The sequence below is a fragment of the Oncorhynchus clarkii genome, chromosome 20 (assembly GCF_045791955.1).
Source record: "Oncorhynchus clarkii lewisi isolate Uvic-CL-2024 chromosome 20, UVic_Ocla_1.0, whole genome shotgun sequence".
NCBI lineage: Eukaryota > Metazoa > Chordata > Actinopteri > Salmoniformes > Salmonidae > Oncorhynchus > Oncorhynchus clarkii.
This window is the reverse complement of record NC_092166.1, coordinates 50,633,422-50,653,763: the sequence shown is the minus strand read 5'-3', so window position 1 is coordinate 50,653,763 and position 20,342 is coordinate 50,633,422. Positions and strand designations below refer to the sequence as shown.

Sequence of the window (20,342 nt, the reverse complement as noted above, 5' to 3'; positions counted from 1 at the left end):
ATGTCATGGAAATAGCAGGTGTTCCTAATGTTTTGGACACTGTGTGTAGTCACATGTATTTAGTGTATCTTACCTGGATATGGTCGCATCAGGTTTACCCTCAGAGGGAATGACTCGTCTCGCACGAAGACATATGGGCTTGTTAACAATAATTCAATCGTAATTTAATTGCGATGCACTTCCAACCAAGTATCACTAGGGGGAACTAAATAGCTAGTGATCAAATTGTCAGGGTTTGTATTGTATAACAATCATTATAGTTCTACTGCATTAAAGCTTTTTTGGTGTAGGCCTCTGTCAGAAAAAGTTATGTAGCCTATAGGCCTAGGTAAATAGTATTTTACTGATAGCACAGCGAGATTGGATTGGACAAAGCATATTTACCGTCCCTCCTCTCTCTCCCCAACAGCCACATCTGCCAGCAGATGTGCTGCAGTTCTTTAGAAGTATTTCATCTGAAAAAGTGGTCACCCTTACAAAAAAGATTGCAGTTTTGAAACTGCAGTACAAAGTGCAGTAACTGCAGTCGACTGTGGTATTTTGTAAGGAGTACAGTTGAATGGTTGGAACTGTTTGGATCTGTCATAGACACATCTTTTCATTTTTGAATGAGCTTTTGACAGTGTGACATAACAATAGTGTGAAGCCAGGGACTATATAAAAGTTGCCCAGGAAGGACTGAGGGGCCAACAAATGCTGGAATGCATACGGCCTATTTATTCGACTAATACATGGATTGTTATGCATCTTTTTTTGAATCACTTTAATTTACCTAAAAACAGGAGCATCCCATGGCGAGCAAGTTAATATTATTGCATCTCCCGGATTGCGTAAAGGCTATTTGGTGAAATGCAAAATCGGTCATGTCTGCGATATGCAGGAGACACCAAACAGGACATGACTATATCTGCACCAGGGAAGAAAGAGCGCCAGCGGTTTGTGGAAAAGAACGGCCGCTGCAACGTCCAGCATGATAACCTTGTTGGGGAGACAAGCTGATACATCTCCAACCTTTTCACCACGCTAGTCAACCTGAAGTGGCGGTGGAACCTACACAGTAGCCTGGCTGGTTATGGAATCCATGTGGTGGATAATAGCCTATATTCACAGTGACATCAAACCACACGCCCACAACTCGTCCTACACCCCCGTGCGTCGCCAACGTTTACAACTTTCCGTCCGCAGTCTCGTTGTAGTAGGATGACCGTTGTGGGCATTTGTACCTATGTATGACGTGCAGACTAGGCTAGTAAACATGTTGAAGCTAGAACCTCGTTGTCGTGCCTCCTTATTTTAGATGATGTCAGAAGTGGTTTTAATGATCACAAAAATGGGACAGACTTACCAAGTAAATCATACATTCAGGCTGTTTCAAAGCATGGAGGGCAAGTGTTGGAGATAAAACAGAGCAGATCATCATTGGGCTAGCTAACGAGCAAGGAGTTACTGCTAGCAACATGTTGCAAGAGAAACTGGCGGGATTTCAGGGTTTGCGACTCAAAGTTCAACGGCCTCTCATGCAAACATGGGCAGGCCAGTGGCTAGTGCTGATGGATTTCGCATTAGTCCCTCAGAGAATTTTGAGTGCATGGACATTCAAAACTGTCCGAAATGGAACAGGCGCTTTGAAAGGTACAGAGTAGATTCAGGCTTAAATGTGAACAATTTGGCATTTCAAGTTAATACACTTATCTACTCTATGGGTGATGAAGCCAAGGATATATTAAAATGCTTCACCATTGACTGAGGAAGATAAACTCTGCTAAAGACAGTTTTGAAATGCATTTCGTAGGGAGACACAGCATTATATTTGAGAGAGCTAGGTTTAATGTGCGCAAACAGGAGCAGGGTGAAACCACTGACAGTTTTATCACAGCTCTTAACAAGCTAGTTGAGCATTGTCAGTTTGGTGCACTCAGGGAAGAGCTGATCCGAGATCAGATTGTAGTGGGAGTAAGAAATATCTCACTTTCTGAAAAGTTAGTTGGATTCCCAGCTTACCTTGTCCAAAACTGTAAACCAGGTTAGGCAGAGTGAGACAGTAAAAAGACAGTAGATGATGCTGCGCCGCAGTAGCTCCTTGCAGAGCAAAGAGAGTGAGGAAATAAATGTGTTTTTACACCGTGCCAAAGAAACGGAGGGGAACGCAGAACAGAGACAGACGTGGAGAAAACAATCACAGACAGCACCAGTATCTAGTTCAAGTGTTTGTTGCAGATGTGGGAAATCCCATTTCCACAGCTGGAAAGGTTGCCCAGCAAAGGATACGGAATGCAGGAAATGTCACAGGAGAGGACACTTTTCAGCTGTCTGTCGATCAAAGCAAATGCACGAGGTCTCAGAGGAAGAGGTCTCCGAAAAGTTAACCATTGGACATAAAAACAGAACATATGCAGAAAATGTATGCCTGTGCTGTTGTAGGCCTGAGGGAAGTCATTACCTGGTCCTGTGACTAGCATTGAGACATGCAATTGCTTTATGTATGTATGCCTGTGCGGTTGTAGGCCTGAAGGAAGTCATTGCCTGGTCCTGTGACTAGCTTGAAGGCATGTGATTGTATTGTATATGTATGTCTGTGCCATTACAGGCTTGGGGAGAGCCATTGTGTAGTCCTATGAGTATCATTGGACAGACACCTGCATTATGTGTATGGATACGCCACCAATAGAAATCGGTAAACAAGCAAGAATTGAGACAGAAAGATAATGGTGGCAAGAGGCCAAGAGGTGTTAATCATCTAGATAGAGGGGAGTGACCATGTGTGTTATCTGAAAGTGTAAACCTATAAAGCCTAAGGTCTGTGGCAAGAGAATTCACTTCCATGGAATTGCTAGGCTTTGTTACTTTTGTAATAAAGTCTAATTGAATTCACAAGCTCCGGTATCTGAGAAATATTTGATTTAATATTTCCACGACAGCTGGTACTCAGACATTAAACTTAAATGGGGAAGTTATGTCATTTAAACTAGACAGCGGCAACAGTGACAGCTATCCCAACTAGGCTGTATAGCTATAGTAGAGATGGCCCTTTACTCTCTACAAAGAAAAAACTGTACGGGCCCAGTAATAAGATATAACCAGTGGTAGGGCAGTTGGTGTGTGAACTGGAGAGTAAAGACAAAAGTGCTATCCAGCCTGTCTTCGTCATTAACTCAATTGGAGCATTGCAACTCAATGACAGAGTGATCGAACTGGAGGACCCAGGGGAGGTTTTCAAAAATAAATTCCCAAAAGTGTTTTCTGGCCTAGGAAGGCTAGAAGGTAACTACAAAATCCGCCTGAAAGAGGATGCTGTCCCCTATGCCCTTACCACCCCCCGCCGTGCCTATATCTTTATTGGCTAAGTAAAGGAAGAGTTGGGGAGGATGGAAGAAATTGGGTCTGGGTCTCAAATAGAGAGTACCACTGACTGGTGTGCAGGGATGGTAGTGGTCCCAAAAGCCAATGGGGACATAAGGATCTGTGTGGACATGACTAACTTGAGTGAGGCACTCTGCAGAGAGAGAGGCACATCTTACCATCAGTGGAGCAGTCACTGGCTCAGATGGATTGCTCACAAGTCTTCACAAAGCTGGATGCCCGCTCAGGCTTCTGGCAGATACCCCTGTCAGCAGAGAGTAGGTCGCTCACAATGTTTATAACACCATTTGGCCGGTACTGTTTTAACATTTTGCCATTTGGAATAGCTTCCGATCCTGAGAATTTCCAAAGACGCATGTGGCGTCATAGTCCATGCGGACGACCTGCTTGTGTGCGGATGGAACAGAGCAGAACATGATGAAAGACTCACAGCAATTCTGACCAGACGCTTGGAGAGTGGCCTGACACTCAATGAAAAATTCACCTTTGCACAGTCAGAGGTCTTGTTCTTGGGACACAAAATCAGTGCAGCTGGAATAGAGCCGGACACGGAGAAGATCAGCGCCATCACAGACATGCCCATCCCCCAGAACGTGGCTGAAGTCAGGACCTTCTTAGGCATGGCCACATATGCGGGAAGTTCCTCCCACAGTTTTCAGATACAACCAAACCCCTGAGACTTACTAGCCAAAGAGAATGACTGGTCACGGGGTCACATGCATCAGGTGGCGTATGACAAAATCAAAGGAGACCTGGCCTCAGAGCTTGATGGCCCAGTATTGTCCCCACGCAAAGACAAAGGTATCGGCAGATGCATCATCCTTTGGGCTAGGGGCGGTCTTCACACAGATGCATTACAACATGAAGTGGCATCCAATAGCATACATCTCACAAAGCTTATCCGACAGAGCAAAAGTGGAGAAGGAGGCGTTGGCTATCACACAGGCATGTGAAAGGCTCAGCCAATACCTTATTGGCCTGTATTTTACAGCAGAGACTGACCACAAACCACTGTTGGCTCTGTTAGGGGCAAAAGCACCGGACGACTTGCCTCCCAGAGTTCTGCGCTTCCACCTCAGATTGCTGAGGTTCACCTACAAGATGGTGTATGTGCCAGGGAAAGCACTGATCACAGCAGACGCACTCTCCGGGGCCCCAATTAAACGTCCATTAAAACTTCAAAGGGATAGCCCCCTTTTTTTCAATTTTCGCCTAAAATGACATATCCAAATCTAACTGCCTGTAGCTCAGGCCCTGATGCAAGGATACGCATATTCTTGGTATCATTTGAAAGGAAAGACTTTGACATGTGTGCAAATGTGAATTGAATGTAGGAGAATATAAGACAATAGATCTGGTAGAAGAAAATACAAAGGAAAAACCAACAGCTTTCCACCATCATCTTTGAAATGCAACAGAAAATCCCCAGTTCTAGCCATCACTCTGATTCTGATGGTGTCCACAAGATGGCAGCAGTGCATGTGCAAAGTTTCAGAAGGATAACTTGAAGTACGAGCGAATTACATGACATTTAGTGTGAAGTCACCCAGGTACATTTGGGCAAAACGTGAAGGAGATATTTGCATTCATGTAAAACATTTCTGCAAGAATATCATCAAATCTGTATACTTGGGCTTTGATTTAGCTTTCCCAGTTTTAGTAGCCATGTTATAAGTTCAACATTTGCAAAACTACCAGTTTTCATAACTTCATAACTCTGAACATTTGTCATTTTTGTCCAAAAGGAAAAGGCATGCTGTCGCACAAGGTTAGTAGCTACATTTTATGACAGATACAGGGTTTCCGGATACTCCCGTAAAGCCCAGCTCATTGGCTATCTAGCTAGCTTTGTTTGACCCCGATTGATGCTTATTTGACAAAGTTAGAGTCGATCAAATGAAGACCGCCTGCATCATCGGCATGCCATGAAGGTGTCGCTCTCTGACCAAATTTGGTGTCCTATACACCCCTAATGATATAGTGAAGTCTGGTTACATTCTAGGATCTCTGAGGAATACATACAAACGTGATTTGACTGGTTGAAACAACGTTTAGGGACCTTCTTACCACATGAAAAATGATTTTATCAAACAAAACACCACTTCATGTTATCTCTGTGACCCTTTGGTTGATACATTCTGAAATCTTGCTCTGATTTAAGTACACATTTCACCTTCAGAGGTGAATTTATCAAACCTATCAGTGAAAAGGTGTTTTGTTGTTAGGAGCTCTCCTCAAACAATAGCATGGCATTGTTTTTGCAGTAATAGCTACTGTATTGGCAGTTATTTAACAAGAATTTAAGCTTTCAGACGATATAAAACACTTATATGTACCGACATTTGTTCTTTCTCTAAAATCTACGATTGTGACACAAGGTGCTGCATAATTTACAACTGTTCCGTTGACGGGACGCCGATCCCTAAGTTAACAGAGGAGGAGTAATGTCTAGAGTAGGCCTGGGCAACTCCAGTCCTCAGGGGCCTGATTGGTTTCACACTTTTTCTCCAGCCCCAGCTGACACACCTGACTCCAATAATCAACTAATCATGATCTTCAGTTTAGAATGTAATTAGTTTAAAATCAGCTGTGTTTGCTAGGGATGGGGGGAAAGTGTAAGACCAATCAGGCCCCCCAAGGACTGAAATTTCCCAGGCCTGCTCTAGAGGGGGAGGTACAGGTGTCCATTAATGCAGTAAGAGACAGTCTACCTGCATCTCAGACCAAACTGCAGCAGATTGCAGCGAGACCCTATCTGCCAACAGATAGTGCAGCAGTGCAAAAAGGGATGGCCCAGGCAGGAGGAACTGCCTCAGCTGCTGAAGCCCTGTTGGGTGCACCAAAGTGACTTCCACTGTAATGGAGACATTCTCATGAAAGGACAACGGAGTTATCCCAGAGACTCTACAACCAGAAATGCTAGACATGCATGAGAAGTGCATGAGGGACACATTGGGATAACCAAATTCAGACTGAGGCCTCAGTCAGTGTGGTGGCTTGGTCTAAGTACTCAGATTGCCAAGCTGGTGGCCCAGTGTGAGGTCTGTACAAAAAGCCATCCTTGACATCCGGAGCCAATGATGGCAACGGAGCTGCCAAAACGGCCATGGCAAAAGGTAGGGGCGGATATGTTCTATTGGAAAAATGACACTTATCTGCTAGTGGTAGATTACTACTCAAGATACATTGAAATAGCAAAGACACCCATAACCACATCAGCTGGTGTTATCAATGGATTAAAGTCTATTTTTTCCAGGCAAGGGGTCGCTGAGGTCCTGGTTACAGATAACACTCCCCAGTTCTCTGCGAGCTCCTTTTCTGCTTTTGCCGCAGAATATGACTTCACACATGTGACCAGTAGCCCCTACCATGCACAGAGTAATGGTGAGGCAGAGAGAGCTGTGAAAACAGTCAAGGGACTGCTGAAAAAGAACAAGGATCCATACAGGGCTCAGGGCTCTGATAGCTTTACCTGCCGAGCTCCTGATGGGCAGGAGGCTGTGTGTTCCCATTGTCTCGCCGGCTCAGCTTAAACCCCAATGGCCTAACAGGAAGGCCTGTTAGGCCAATGCTTTCATACTGTTTCAGGATGTACTGTAGCATGTTAAAAAGAACAATACTGGTATCCAAATTGCATTTCAGTAATGCTTCAGAGGTTATGCATGTTGAGTTCTTGTTCCTTGGAGAGGGGAAGATGAAGTAGGATGGCCCATGTGGGTATCCGTACCCATGTATGATGTGCAGACTAGGCTAGTTAACATGCTGAAGCTAGAACCTCGTTGTTTCTCCTTATTTTAGATGATACTACACTTGTTCTTCATTGAAACGGAGGCTACTATCGGCTATGGCTACCGGTACATCACAGAAAAGTGTTCGGAAGGCACTATCGTTTCTATATCGGACGCATTTCTTATCGGCTGCATGTTTGTCAAGATGTCCCAGCCGAAGAAACGCGTGGAGATGCTCAAGTTTAGCCAGGACGCCGTTATCTCGCAACGGGACGGGAAGTTGTGCCTCATGTTCCGAGTGGGGAACCTGCGCAACAACCACATGGTGTCAGCCCAGATCAGGTGCAAACTCATCAAGGTAAATATTTGACATTTTCCAAAGGTCTCCTTCCATTGTCTCTCAACCATTTGGCATGCTATGCTAAGACTGTTGTAATTTGACTGCTGTGCTTCATAATGTGAATGAGGCATAGACAACTCAAAATCACCAATAGCAGATTTTAGGTCGATTAAATTCCTATTTAGTAAATTCAAGGGCTGAATTGGTTCGTGCCCAGTGTATACAATGGGGGCTTTTCAGGAATTGAACTTAATTTCTCCTCCTGTGTTGACTGAATTCCCTGTGAGCCACTAAATTACATTTCCTGGCAGGTTACAGTTAATGCCTCGGGCTGCAAGGTGTTTTGGAATCAAAGTGGAATTAGTTCCAAATGGAACTAATAAAATCAATATAACACACTATCGTGGGACTAGAGGATGAAAGCAAGTCTCTCGCTCTCTGTGTTGTGATCTGTCATATTGTATCTGTCACTGATCTGCTGTTGTGACATAATCCCTTCTTGATGACACTTCTTGGTGTGTGTGCGCGTGAGAACTAATTTGTAAAAAGGTATGATTGGGGAAGTCCCACTCCTTTCATAATTTTTTCTTTTTTTTTATAGATGTGAAAGACTGGTAATATATGGGGAGTGAAAGTGCAGTCGCCTGGATTCGAACCAATGCCAACTCTCGCATACATGTGTGCCAGGGTCAGCGGCTATAACTACTGGACCACACAGGCCACCAAACTGTAATTTCTGTCATTGATCTGCTGAGTTTGACGCAAAAACACACAGTACTGGTTCATCAAATAACCCCACTGTTCTCCAGTCAGCAGTATGGCGATTAATGGGCCGTATATCTCACATCAACCCCCTGTAGTAACTGACTGGAGTTGAGTGGCTACTGGAGATGGATGGTCCCTCAGGGGACAGTCATTGAGAAATCAGTTGTATTTTATGGTTAAATCAAACTCAGTGTACTCTATTGTATTGATGCCCATCCTGGTCTCAAACTAGACATAACATAGTAAAAGTAAATCCATAGTAAAGGTAAATCCATAAGACAGAAGGTTAGCAAAAACTAAAGTAGGGTGGTTGGTCGAGGTGGATGATTAGGCATATAACGTGAATGTCTAGCAACCCAAAGGTTGCACGTTCAACTCTCATCACAGGACTTTAGCATTTTAGCTAATTAGCAACTTTTCAACTACTTACTACTTTTGAAGCTACTTTGCAGCTTCTTAGCAACTTATAGTATGTTAGCTAGCCCTTCCCCTAACCCTATTAGCTAACCTTTCACCTAACCCTAAACTTAACCCTAACCCTAACTAGTCAGCTAAATAATGTTAGCCACTTAGCTAGAATTTGTAACATATATTTGGCAAATTCATAACATATACTATGTTTTACAATTCACAACATATTGTATGTTTTGCAAATTTGTTACATACAGTACCAGTCCCAAAATTTTGGACACATCTACTCATTCAAGGGTTTTTTATTTTTACTCTTTTCTACATTGTAGAATAATAGTGAAGACATCAGAACTATGAAATAACACATATGGAATCTTGTAGTAACCACGTGTTAACGTGTTAAACAAATCAAAATATATTTTAGGTCCCTCAAAGTAGCCACTCTTTGCCTTGATGACAACTTAGTACACTCTTGGCACTCTCAACCAGCTTCACCTGGAATGCTTTTCAGTCTTGAAAGAGTTCCCACATATGCTGAGCATTTGTTGGCTGCATTTCCTTCACTCTGTGGTCCAACTCATCCTAAACCATCTCAATTGGGTTAAGGTCGGGTGATTGTGGAGGCCAGGTCATCTGAAGCAGCACTCCATCACTCTCCGTCTTGGTAAAATAGCCCTTACACAGCCTGGAGGTGTGTTGGGTAAATTGTCCTGTTGAAAAACAAGTGATAGTCCAACTAAGCGCAAACCAGATGGGGTGGCATATTGCTGCAGAATGCTGTGGTAGCCATGCTAGTTAAGTTGGCCTTGAATTCTAAATAAATCACTGACAGACACGGGGGCCGAATACTTTCGCAAGGCACTGTACATGATTCCATTAGTTATTTCATAGTTTATGTCAACACTATTATTCTACCCTGGAATGAGTAGGTGTCCAAACTTTTGACTGGTACTGTATAATACAAATGATAATTTGTAACATCATATAAAACGGGTGTGGACATACGCAAATTAATACATACCATACAAAACGTAACATATCATACTAAATGGAGTGTCTTGGATTTGCATACAGAATAATATGAAATGCTCTGAGATCAGGTTGGGATTTTTACTGAACCATAACTGCCAGAAAAATACGTTAAACCAATGGATCAACAAGTCTAGTAGCCTATTTATACATATGTGAGGTGTTTCAGGAGACTAGGCATATGTCACTACTTCACAGGAGAGGCATTTGAACGTAAACATGTCTTTTGTTGTCAGAAATGCCTTCTGGAACATGTAAACTTTCATCTACCTTACTAACAAACTCGTATTCCATCAGGTAAATACAAATATAATTGTTAAATTACAAGCCTAGTTGGTTTAGCCACAGAAAAAAACAGGAAACTTCCTGCTAGCCATGATTGGCTGACATAATGGATGTCCTGGACATGCCGGGAGAGAAGTTTGGATTGGTCTGCCATGTAGCATGCTTCTGTATATAACGTGAGCTGTTCACTATGTGTTGATAAACCTTTCTACTGCGCCGTTTTTGAAATATATAACGTTAGGTCATAGAGGAATCCGTAGCCGTAGTGAGATCCTGATTCGAGTCCAGGCTCTGTCGCAGCCGAGCGTAACTGGGATACCCATGGGGCGGTGCACAATTGGCCCAGCGTCGTCTGGGTTAGGGGAGGGTTTGGCCGGCAGGGATGTTCTTGTCCTATTGCGCACTAGTGACTTCCGTGGCCGGCCGGGCGCAGAGCACGCTGACACGGTCACCAGGCGTACGGTGTTTCCTCCGACACATGGGTGTGGCTGGCTTCCGGGTTAAGCGGGCATTGTGTCAAGAAGCAGTGCGGCTTGGCTGGGTTGTGTTTCGGAGGACGCACGGCTCTTGACCGTCGCCTCTCCCGAGTCCGTACGGGAGTTACAGTCATGGGACAAGACTGTAACTACCAATTAATTGGATACCACAAAATTGGGGAGAAAAAGGGATACAAATTAATAGCTTTTTAGTCCAGGTCTAAACTTAATCTGTGTCTGGGATAACCCCCTTAATGCTGAAGAACCTGTTATAGCCTTGAATAATCCTACAGAATTATGTGATAATGATATATACTGAACAAAAATAAAATGCAACATGCAAAATGTTGGTCCCATGTTCCATGAGCTGAAATAAAAAGGTCCCAGAAATATTTCTCAAATATTGTGCACAAATTTGTTTACGTCCATTAGTGAGCATTTCTCCTTGGCCAAGATAATCCATCCACCTCCACAGGTGTGGCAGATCAAGAACGTGATTAAAATGGCAATGATCAGTACACAGGTGTACCTTATGCTGGATATAATAAAAGACCACTAAAATGTACAGTTTTGTTAAAACACAACACACACCACATATATCTCAAGTTGAGGGAGAGTGCAATTGGCATGCTGACTGCTGTAATGTCCATCAGAGCTCATTCCAGAGAATGTTCATTTCTCTACCATAAGCCACCTTTAACGTTGTTTTAGATCATTTAGCAGTACGGCCGACCTGCCTCACAACCGCAGACCATGTGTATGGCGTTGTGTGGGCAAGCGGTTTGCGGATGTCAACGTTTGCTGAAGTCAATGTTATCGTATGGGCAGGCATAAGCTATGGACAATGAACACAATTGCATTTTATCAATGGCAATTTGAATGCACAAAGATGTCGGCACGAGATCCTTTGCCCATCTTTGTTTTTTTAACCTGTTATGGTTGCAATCCCGATACCGGGATCGATAGGACAACTACCAGTGAAAATAGAGGGTGCCAAATTCAAACCACAATAAGCACAGCCATTTTCCAGCAAAATATAGCCTTCACAAAAAACAGAAATAAAGAGAATTAATCACTAACCTTGAATTATCTTCATCAGATGACTCATAGGTCTTCATGTTACACAATCCATGCATGTTTTGTTTGATAAAGTTTATTTATATATTTAAAAAAAATTGGAGTTCACATTGGTGCATTAGATTCACTAATTCCAATAACATCAAGTGATTTTGCATGGCCACATCGATTCAACAGAAATACTCATCATAAATGTAGATGATAATACAAGTTATACACATGGAATTATAGATATACCTCTCCTTAATGCAACCGCTGTGTCAGATTTCAAAAAAACTTTACGGAAAAAGAAATGCATGCAATAATCTGAAACTGCACTCAATTTAAAAACACCACAGCCGCAAAGATGGCGTTAACATAAACAAGAAATTACATGATAAATATTCCCTTACCTTTGATGATCTACATCAGAAAGCACTCCAGGAATCCCAGGTCCACAATAAATGTTTGTTTTGTTCGAAAATGTCCGTTATTTATGTCCAAATACCTTCTTTTGTTAGCGCGTTTGGTATACATTTCCAAACGCTCGTTCTGGTCAGCGTTATATCGGACAAAAACTTAAAGAAGTGATATTACCGGTTGAAGAAACATTTCAAACTAAGTACAGAATCAATCATTAGGATGTTTTTAACATATAGCTTCAATAAAGTTCCAACCGGAGTATTCTTTCTTGTCTTCGAGAGCAATGGAACACAAGTGAATACCATGAGGAAAAAGTGCGATCACAAAATGGCTGCTTGATGGACATCTGATATATTCTGCTCTCATTCACTCCCACAACGACATAGAAGCCTCATTACAATTTCTATTGGTCGTTGACATCTAGTGGAACCCCTAGGCAGTGCAACATCATTCCTATCTCAAGGGGATTTCATTGGGGACTCTGGTGAATACAAACAAGCTCAGATTTCTGACTTCCTGTTTTGATTTCAACTCAGGATTTTGCCTGCCAATATGAGTTCTGTTATACTCAGACATCATTCAAACAGTTTTAGAAACTTCAGAGTGTTTTCTATCCAATACTAATAATAATATGCAAATATTAGCAACTATGACTGAGGAGCAGGCCGTTTGATATGGGCACCTTTCATCCAAGCTGCTCAATACTGCCCCCGCAGCCATACGAAGTTAAGGTATCTGTGACCAACCTGTATTCCCAGTCATGTGAAATCCATAGATTAGGGCCTACTTAATTTATTTCAATTGACTGATTTACTTACAGTGCCTTGCGAAAGTATTCGGCCCCCTTGAACTTTGCGACCTTTTGCCACATTTCAGGCTTCAAACATAAATATATAAAACTGTATTTTTTGTGAAGAATCAACAACAAGTGGGACACAATCATGAAGTGGAACGACATTTATTGGATATTTCAAACTTTTTTAACAAATCAAAAACTGAAAAATTGGGCGTGCAAAATTATTCAGCCCCCTTAAGTTAATACTTTGTAGCGCCACCTTTTGCTGCGATTACAGCTGTAAGTCGCTTGGGGTATGTCTCTATCAGTTTTGCACATCGAGAGACTGAATTTTTTTCTCCCATTCCTCCTTGCAAAACAGCTCGAGCTCAGTGAGGTTGGATGGAGAGCATTTGTGAACAGCAGTTTTCAGTTCCATACACAGATTCTCGATTGGATTAAGGTCTGGACTTTGACTTGGCCATTCTAACACCTGGATATGTTTATTTTTGAACCATTCCATTGTAGATTTTGCTTTATGTTTTGGATCATTGTCTTGTTGGAAGACAAATCTCCGTCCCAGTCTCAGGTCTTTTGCAGACTCCATCAGGTTTTCTTCCAGAATGGTCCTGTATTTGGCTCCATCCATCTTCCCATCAATTTTAACCATCTTCCCTGTCCCTGCTGAAGAAAAGCAGGCCCAAACCATGATGCTGCCACCACCATGTTTGACAGTGGGGATGGTGTGTTCAGCTGTGTTGCTTTTACGTCAAACATAACGTTTTGCATTGTTGCCAAAAAGTTCAATTTTGGTTTCATCTGACCAGAGCACCTTCTTCCACATGTTTGGTGTGTCTCCCAGGTTGCTTGTGGCAAACTTTAAACGACACTTTTTATGGATATCTTTAAGAAATGGCTTTCTTCTTGCCACTCTTCCATAAAGGCCAGATTTGTGCAATATACGACTGATTGTTGTCCTATGGACAGAGTCTCCCACCTCAGCTGTAGATCTCTGCAGTTCATCCAGAGTGATCATGGGCCTCTTGGCTGCATCTCTGATCAGTCTTCTCCTTGTATGAGCTGAAAGTTTAGAGGGACGGCCAGGTCTTGGTAGATTTGCAGTGGTCTGATACTCCTTCCATTTCAATATTATCGCTTGCACAGTGCTCCTTGGGATGTTTAAAGCTTGGGAAATCTTTTTGTATCCAAATCCGGCTTTAAACTTCTTCACAACAGTATCTCGGACCTGCCTGGTGTGTTCCTTGTTCTTCATGATGCTCTCTGCGCTTTTGACGGACCTCTGAGACTATCACAGTGCAGGTGCATTTATACAGAGACTTGATTACACACAGGTGGATTGTATTTATCATCATTAGTCATTTAGGTCAACATTGGATCATTCAGAGATCCTCACTGAACTTCTGGAGAGAGTTTGCTGCACTGAAAGTAAAGGGGCTGAATAATTTTGCACGCCCAATTTTTCAGTTTTTGATTTGTTAAAAAAGTTTGAAATATCCAATAAATGTCGTTCCACTTCATGATTGTGTCCCACTTGTTGTTGATTCTTCACAAAAAAATACAGTTTTATATCTTTATGTTTGAAGCCTGAAATGTGGCAAAAGGTCGCAAAGTTCAAGGGGGCCGAATACTTTCGCAAGGCACTGTAACAAACACACTGTTACAAACATACATAATATACTGACATACTGACCAGATAAATACTCTGACAGTCTGAAAAGATAGATGGATTGCTTCATCTACCTTGGACCCTCTCTTTCTAAAATTATCTGCCGAAATTGTTTTAACCCCTATTACTAGCCTGTTCAACCTCTCTTTCCTATCGTCTGAGATTCCTATTGATTGGAAAGCTGCCGCGGTCATCCCCCTTTCAAAGGGGAGACACTGTAGACCCAAACTGCTACAGACCTATATCTATCCTACCCTGTCTTTCTAAGGTCTTCGAAAGCCAAGTTAACAAACAGATTACCGACCATTTCGAATCCCACTGTACCTTCTCCGCAATGCAATCTGGTTTCAGAGATGGTCATGGGTGCACCTCAGCCACGCTCAAGGTCCTAAACGATATCATGACTGCCATCTATAAGAGACATTACTGTGCAGCAGTATTCATCGACCTGGCCAAGGCTTTCGACTCTGTCAATCAACACATTCTTATTGGCAGACTCGACAGCCTTGGTTTCTCAAATGATTGCCTCACCTGGTTCACCAACTACTTCTCAGATAGAGTTCAGTGTGTCAAATCGGAGGGCCTGTTGTCCGGACCTCTGGCAGTCTATATGGGCGTGCCACAGGGTTCAATTCTCGGGCTGACTCTCTTCTCTGTATGCATCAATGATGTCGCTTTTGCTGCTGGTGATTCTCTGATCCACCTCTACGCAGACGACACCATTCTGTATACTTCTGGCCCCTCTTTGGACACTGTTAACTAACCTCCAGACGAGCTTCAATGCCATACAACTCTCATTCCGTGGCCTCCAACTGCTCTTAAATGCAAGTAAAACTAAATGCATGCTATTCAACCGATCGCTGCCTGCACCTGCTCGCCCGTCCAGCATCACTACTCTGGACGGCTCTGACTTAGAATACGTGGACAACTACAAATACCTAGGTGTCTGGTTAGACTGTAAACTCTCCTTCCAGACTCACATTAAGCATCTCCAATCCAAAATTAAATCTAGAATCGGCTTCTTATATCGCAACAAAGCATCCTTCACTCATGCTGCCAAACATACCCTTGTAAACCTGACCATCCTACCGATCCTTGACTTCGGTGATGTCATCTATAAAATAGCCTCCAACACTCTACTCAAAAACTGGATGCAGTCTATCACAGTGCCATCCGTTTTGTCACCAAAGCCCCACACACTACATACCATAGCGACCTGTACGCTCTCGTTGGTTGGCCCTCGCTTCATACTCGTCGCCAAACCCACTGGCTACAGGTTATCTACAAGTCTCTGCTAGGTAAAGCCCCGCCTTATCTCATTATCTCAGTTCACTGGTCGCCATAGCAGCACCTACTCGTAGTACGCGCTCCAGCAGGTACATCTCACTGGTCACCCCCAAAGTCAATTCCTCCTTTGGTCGTCTTTCCTTTCAGTTCTCTGCTACCAATGACTGGAACGAACTACAAAAATTTCTGAAACTGGAAACACATCTCCCTCACTAGCTTTAAGCGCCAGCTGTCAGAGCAGCTCATAGATCACTGCACCTGTGCATAGCCCATCTGTAAACAGCCCATCTATCTACCTACCTCATCCCCATACTGTATTTATATATTTATCTTGTTCCTTTGCACCCCAGTATCTATATTTGCACATTCATCTTTTGCACATCTATCACTCCAGTGTTTAATTGATATATTGTAATTACTTCGCCACCATGGCCTATTTATTGCCTTAACTCCCTTATCTTACCTAATTTGCACACACTGTATATTGACTTTTTCTACTGTATTATTGAGTGTATGTTTGTTTATTCCATGTGTAACTCTGTTGTTGTATGTGTCAAACTGCTTTGCATTATCTTGTTCCAAAATGTGATTGTTACGGAACAGGACAGTTAACACAAGAGGCCTGCTAATTATCTATATGTTTCTTATGTTTCAACTTGTCAATTTCAAATTATTTTCTAACAAGGTGTATGTTCTAAAAACAGATTGAATTCAGGTGTGTTCCGCCTCATTAATTCACATAGGAGTAGCCCATTTCAGTGTTGCGGATAATTTATGTTTGAGGCTTTACTGAGATGGACAAACTTCCCCATTTTTTCTGCAGATCAAGTATGCAGACATTTGCGCAGTCTTGAACATTTTCTGGCTGATGCTCGCATAGCCTCCATTCGTGTTTTCCTCACAAATAATAACTTTGGACATGTTTGCGTTCCTATCAAAGTAAGTGCCGTATGTTCTGTATATGTCGTGTTGTCGTTTCCACTGTAGGATGAATTATGTATGTATGTACAGTTGAAGTCGGAAGTTTACATACACTTAGGTTGGAGTCATTCAAATTAGTTTTTCAACTACTCCACAAATTTCTTGATAACAAACTATAGTTTTGGCAAGTCGGTTAGGACATCTACTTTGTGCATGACACAAGTAGTTTTTCCAACAATTGTTTACAGACAGATTATTTCACTTATAATTCACTGCATCACAAGTGGACTGCATACACTAAGTTGACTGTGCCTTTAAACAGCTAGGAAAATTCCAGAAAATGATGTCATGGCTTTAGAAGCTTCTGATAGGCTAATTTACATAATTTGAGTCAATTGGAGGTTGTGCCTGTGTATGTATTTCAAGGCCTACTTTCAAACTCAGTGCCTCTTTGCTTGGCATCATGGGAAAATCAAAAGAAATCAGCCAAAACAATTGTAGACCTCCACAAGTCTGGTTCAACCCTGGGAGCAATTTCCAAATGCCTGAAGGTACCACATTCATCTGTACAAACAATAGTACGCAAGGACCATGCAGCCGTCTTACCAACCAGGAAGGAGACGCGTTCTGTCTCTAAGGGATGAACGTACTTTGGTGCGAAAAGGGCAAATCAATACCGGACCAATAGCAAAGGACCTTGTGATGTTGGAGATGTTGGAGGAAACAGGTACAAAAGTACCTACTTGTATATCCACAGTAAAACGAGTCCTATATCGACATAACCTGAAAGGCCGCTCAGCAAGGAAGAAGCCACTGCTCCAAAACCGCAATAGAAAAGCCAGACTATGGTTTGCAACTGCACATGGGGACAAACATCGTACTTTTTGGAGAAATTTCCTATGGTCTGATGAAACAAAAATAGAACTGTTTGGCCATAATGACCATCGTTATGTTTGGAGAAAAAAGGGGGATGCTTGCAAGCCGAAGAACACCATCCCAACCGTGAAGCCCGGGGGTGGCAGCATCATGTTTTAGGGGTACTTTGCTGCAGGAGGAACTGGTGCACTTCACAAAATAGATGGTATCATGAGGATGAAAAATTATGTGGATATATTGAAGCAACATCTCAAGACATCAGTCAGGAAGTTAAAGCTTGGTCGCAAATGGGTCTTCCAAATGGACAATGAACCCAAGCATACTTCTAAACTTGTGGCAAAATGGCTTAAGGACAACAAAGTCAAGGTATTGAAGTGGCCATCACAAAGCCCTGACCTCAATCCTATAGAAAATTTGTGGGCAGAACTGAAAAAGCGTGTGCGAGCAAGGAGGCCTACAGACCTGACTCAGTTACACGAGCTCTGTCAGGAGGAATGGGCCAAAATTCACCCAACTTATTGTGGGAAGCTTGTGGAAGGCTACCCGAACCGTTTGACCCAAGTTAAACAATTTAAAGGCAATGCTACCAAATACTAATTGACTGTATGTAAACTTCTGACCCACTGGGAATGTGGTGAACAAGCCTGGATCCTTGAATAAAGACTGTTGACATCTATTGGAAGCTAGATTGCAATCTGAGAGACGGGATTACATAGGAATAATAGGTTTCCATGATAATAGCCTGATACCTTAAAAAATCCTTTGGATTTTTGCCTGCCATATCCATTCTGTTATAGACTCAGACATTACTTCATCAGTTTTAGAAACTTCAAAGTGTTTTCTATCCTATTATATGCATATCCTGGCATCTGGGCCTGAGTAAGAGGCAGTTTACATTGGGCACGTCAGTCAGGCGGAAATTCAGGAAACTAGACCCTATCCCTAACAAGCAACTGGGACAAGACAGCGTTCTACAGGGGCTCTGTTTCTTTCTATGTAATGACCCATCTACCCTGGATGTAGGCTAATTTAAAAGCAGATCTTTAGTGATGTATGATGTATCTATTCATTCTTGTGGTATGGAAAGGTGCCCAGTGGTGGTGGTATGGAAAGGTGCCCTGTGGTGGTGGTATGGAAAGGAGCCCTCTAATGTTGGTATGGAAGGGAGCCCTGTGGTGGTGGCATGGAAAGGAGCCCTGTGGTGGTGGTGGTATGGAAAGGAGCCCTGTGGTGGTAGAAAGGAGCCCTGTGGTGGTGGTATGGAAAGGAGCCCTGTGGTGGTGGTATGGAAAGGAGCACTGTGGTGATGGTGTGGAAAGGAGCCCGGTGGTGGTGGTGGTGGTATGGAAAGGAGCCCTGTGGTGGTGGTGTATGGAAAGGAGCCCTGTGGTGGTGGTGGTATGGAAAGGAGCCCTGTGGTGGTGGTATGGAAAGGAGCCCTGAGGTGGTGGTAAGGAAAGGTGCCCTGTGGTGGTGGTGGTATGGAAAGGAGCCCTGTGGTGGTGGTATGGAAAGGAGCCCTGTGGTCGTGGTGGTATGGAAAGGAGCCCTGTGGTGGTGGAAAGGAGCCCTGTGGTGGTGGCTTGGAAATGAGCCCTGTGGTGGTGGTTTGGAAAGGAGCACTGTGGTGATGGTGTGGAAAGGAGCCCTGTGGTGGTGGTATGGAAAGGACCCCTGTGGTGGTATGGAAAAGAGCCCTGTGGTGGTGGTGGTATGGAAAGGAGCCCTGTGGTGGTAGAAAGGAGCCCTGTGGTGGTGGTATGGAAAGGAGCCCTGTGGTGGTGGTATGGAAAGGAGCACTGTGGTGATGGTGTGGAAAGGAGCCCGGTGGTGGTGGTGGTATGGAAAGGAGCCCTGTGGTGGTGGTGTATGGAAAGGAGCCCTGTGGTGGTGGTGGTATGGAAAGGAGCCCTGTGGTGGTGGAAAGGAGCCCTGTGGTGGGTGTATGGAAAGGAGCACTGTGGTGATGGTGTGGAAAGGAGCCCGGTGGTGGTGGTGGTATGGAAAGGAGCCCTGTGGTGGTGGTGTATGGAAAGGAGCCCTGTGGTGGTGGTATGGAAAGGAGCCCTGAGGTGGTGGTAAGGAAAGGTGCCCTGTGGTGGTGGTGGTATGGAAAGGAGCCCTGTGGTGGTGGTATGGAAAGGTGCCCTGTGGTGGTGGTGGTATGGAAAGGAGCCCTGTGGTGGTGTTAAGGAAAGGTGCCCTGTGGTGGTGGTGGTATGGAAAGGAGCCCTGTGGTGGTAGAAAGGAGCCCTGTGGTGGTGGCATGGAAAGGAGCCCTGTGGTGGTGGTGGTATGGAAAGGAGCCCTGTGGTGGTAGAAAGGAGCCCTGTGGTGGTGGTATGGAAAGGAGCCCTGTGGTGGTGGTATGGAAAGGAGCACTGTGGTGATGGTGTGGAAAGGAGCCCGGTGGTGGTGGTGGTGGTATGGAAAGGAGCCCTGTGGTGGTGGTGTATGGAAAGGAGCCCTGTGGTGGTGGTGGTATGGAAAGGAGCCCTGTGGTGGTGGTATGGAAAGGAGCCCTGAGGTGGTGGTAAGGAAAGGTGCCCTGTGGTGGTGGTGGTATGGAAAGGAGCCCTGTGGTGGTGGTATGGAAAGGAGCCCTGTGGTCGTGGTGGTATGGAAAGGAGCCCTGTGGTGGTGGAAAGGAGCCCTGTGGTGGTGGCATGGAAATGAGCCCTGTGGTGGTGGTATGGAAAGGAGCACTGTGGTGATGGTGTGGAAAGGAGCCCTGTGGTGGTGGTATGGAAAGGACCCCTGTGGTGGTATGGAAAAGAGCCCTGTGGTGGTGGTGGTATGGAAAGGAGCCCTGTGGTGGTAGAAAGGAGCCCTGTGGTGGTGGTATGGAAAGGAGCCCTGTGGTGGTGGTATGGAAAGGAGCACTGTGGTGATGGTGTGGAAAGGAGCCCGGTGGTGGTGGTGG

General features: G+C 43.9%; 1 pseudogene; it reads left to right on the top strand.

The window, feature by feature from the left end:
- The first annotated feature begins 849 nt into the window (after positions 1-849).
- On the top strand, positions 850-19,501 carry LOC139377110 (G protein-activated inward rectifier potassium channel 1-like; annotated as a pseudogene).
- Positions 19,502-20,342: the final 841 nt, after the last annotated feature.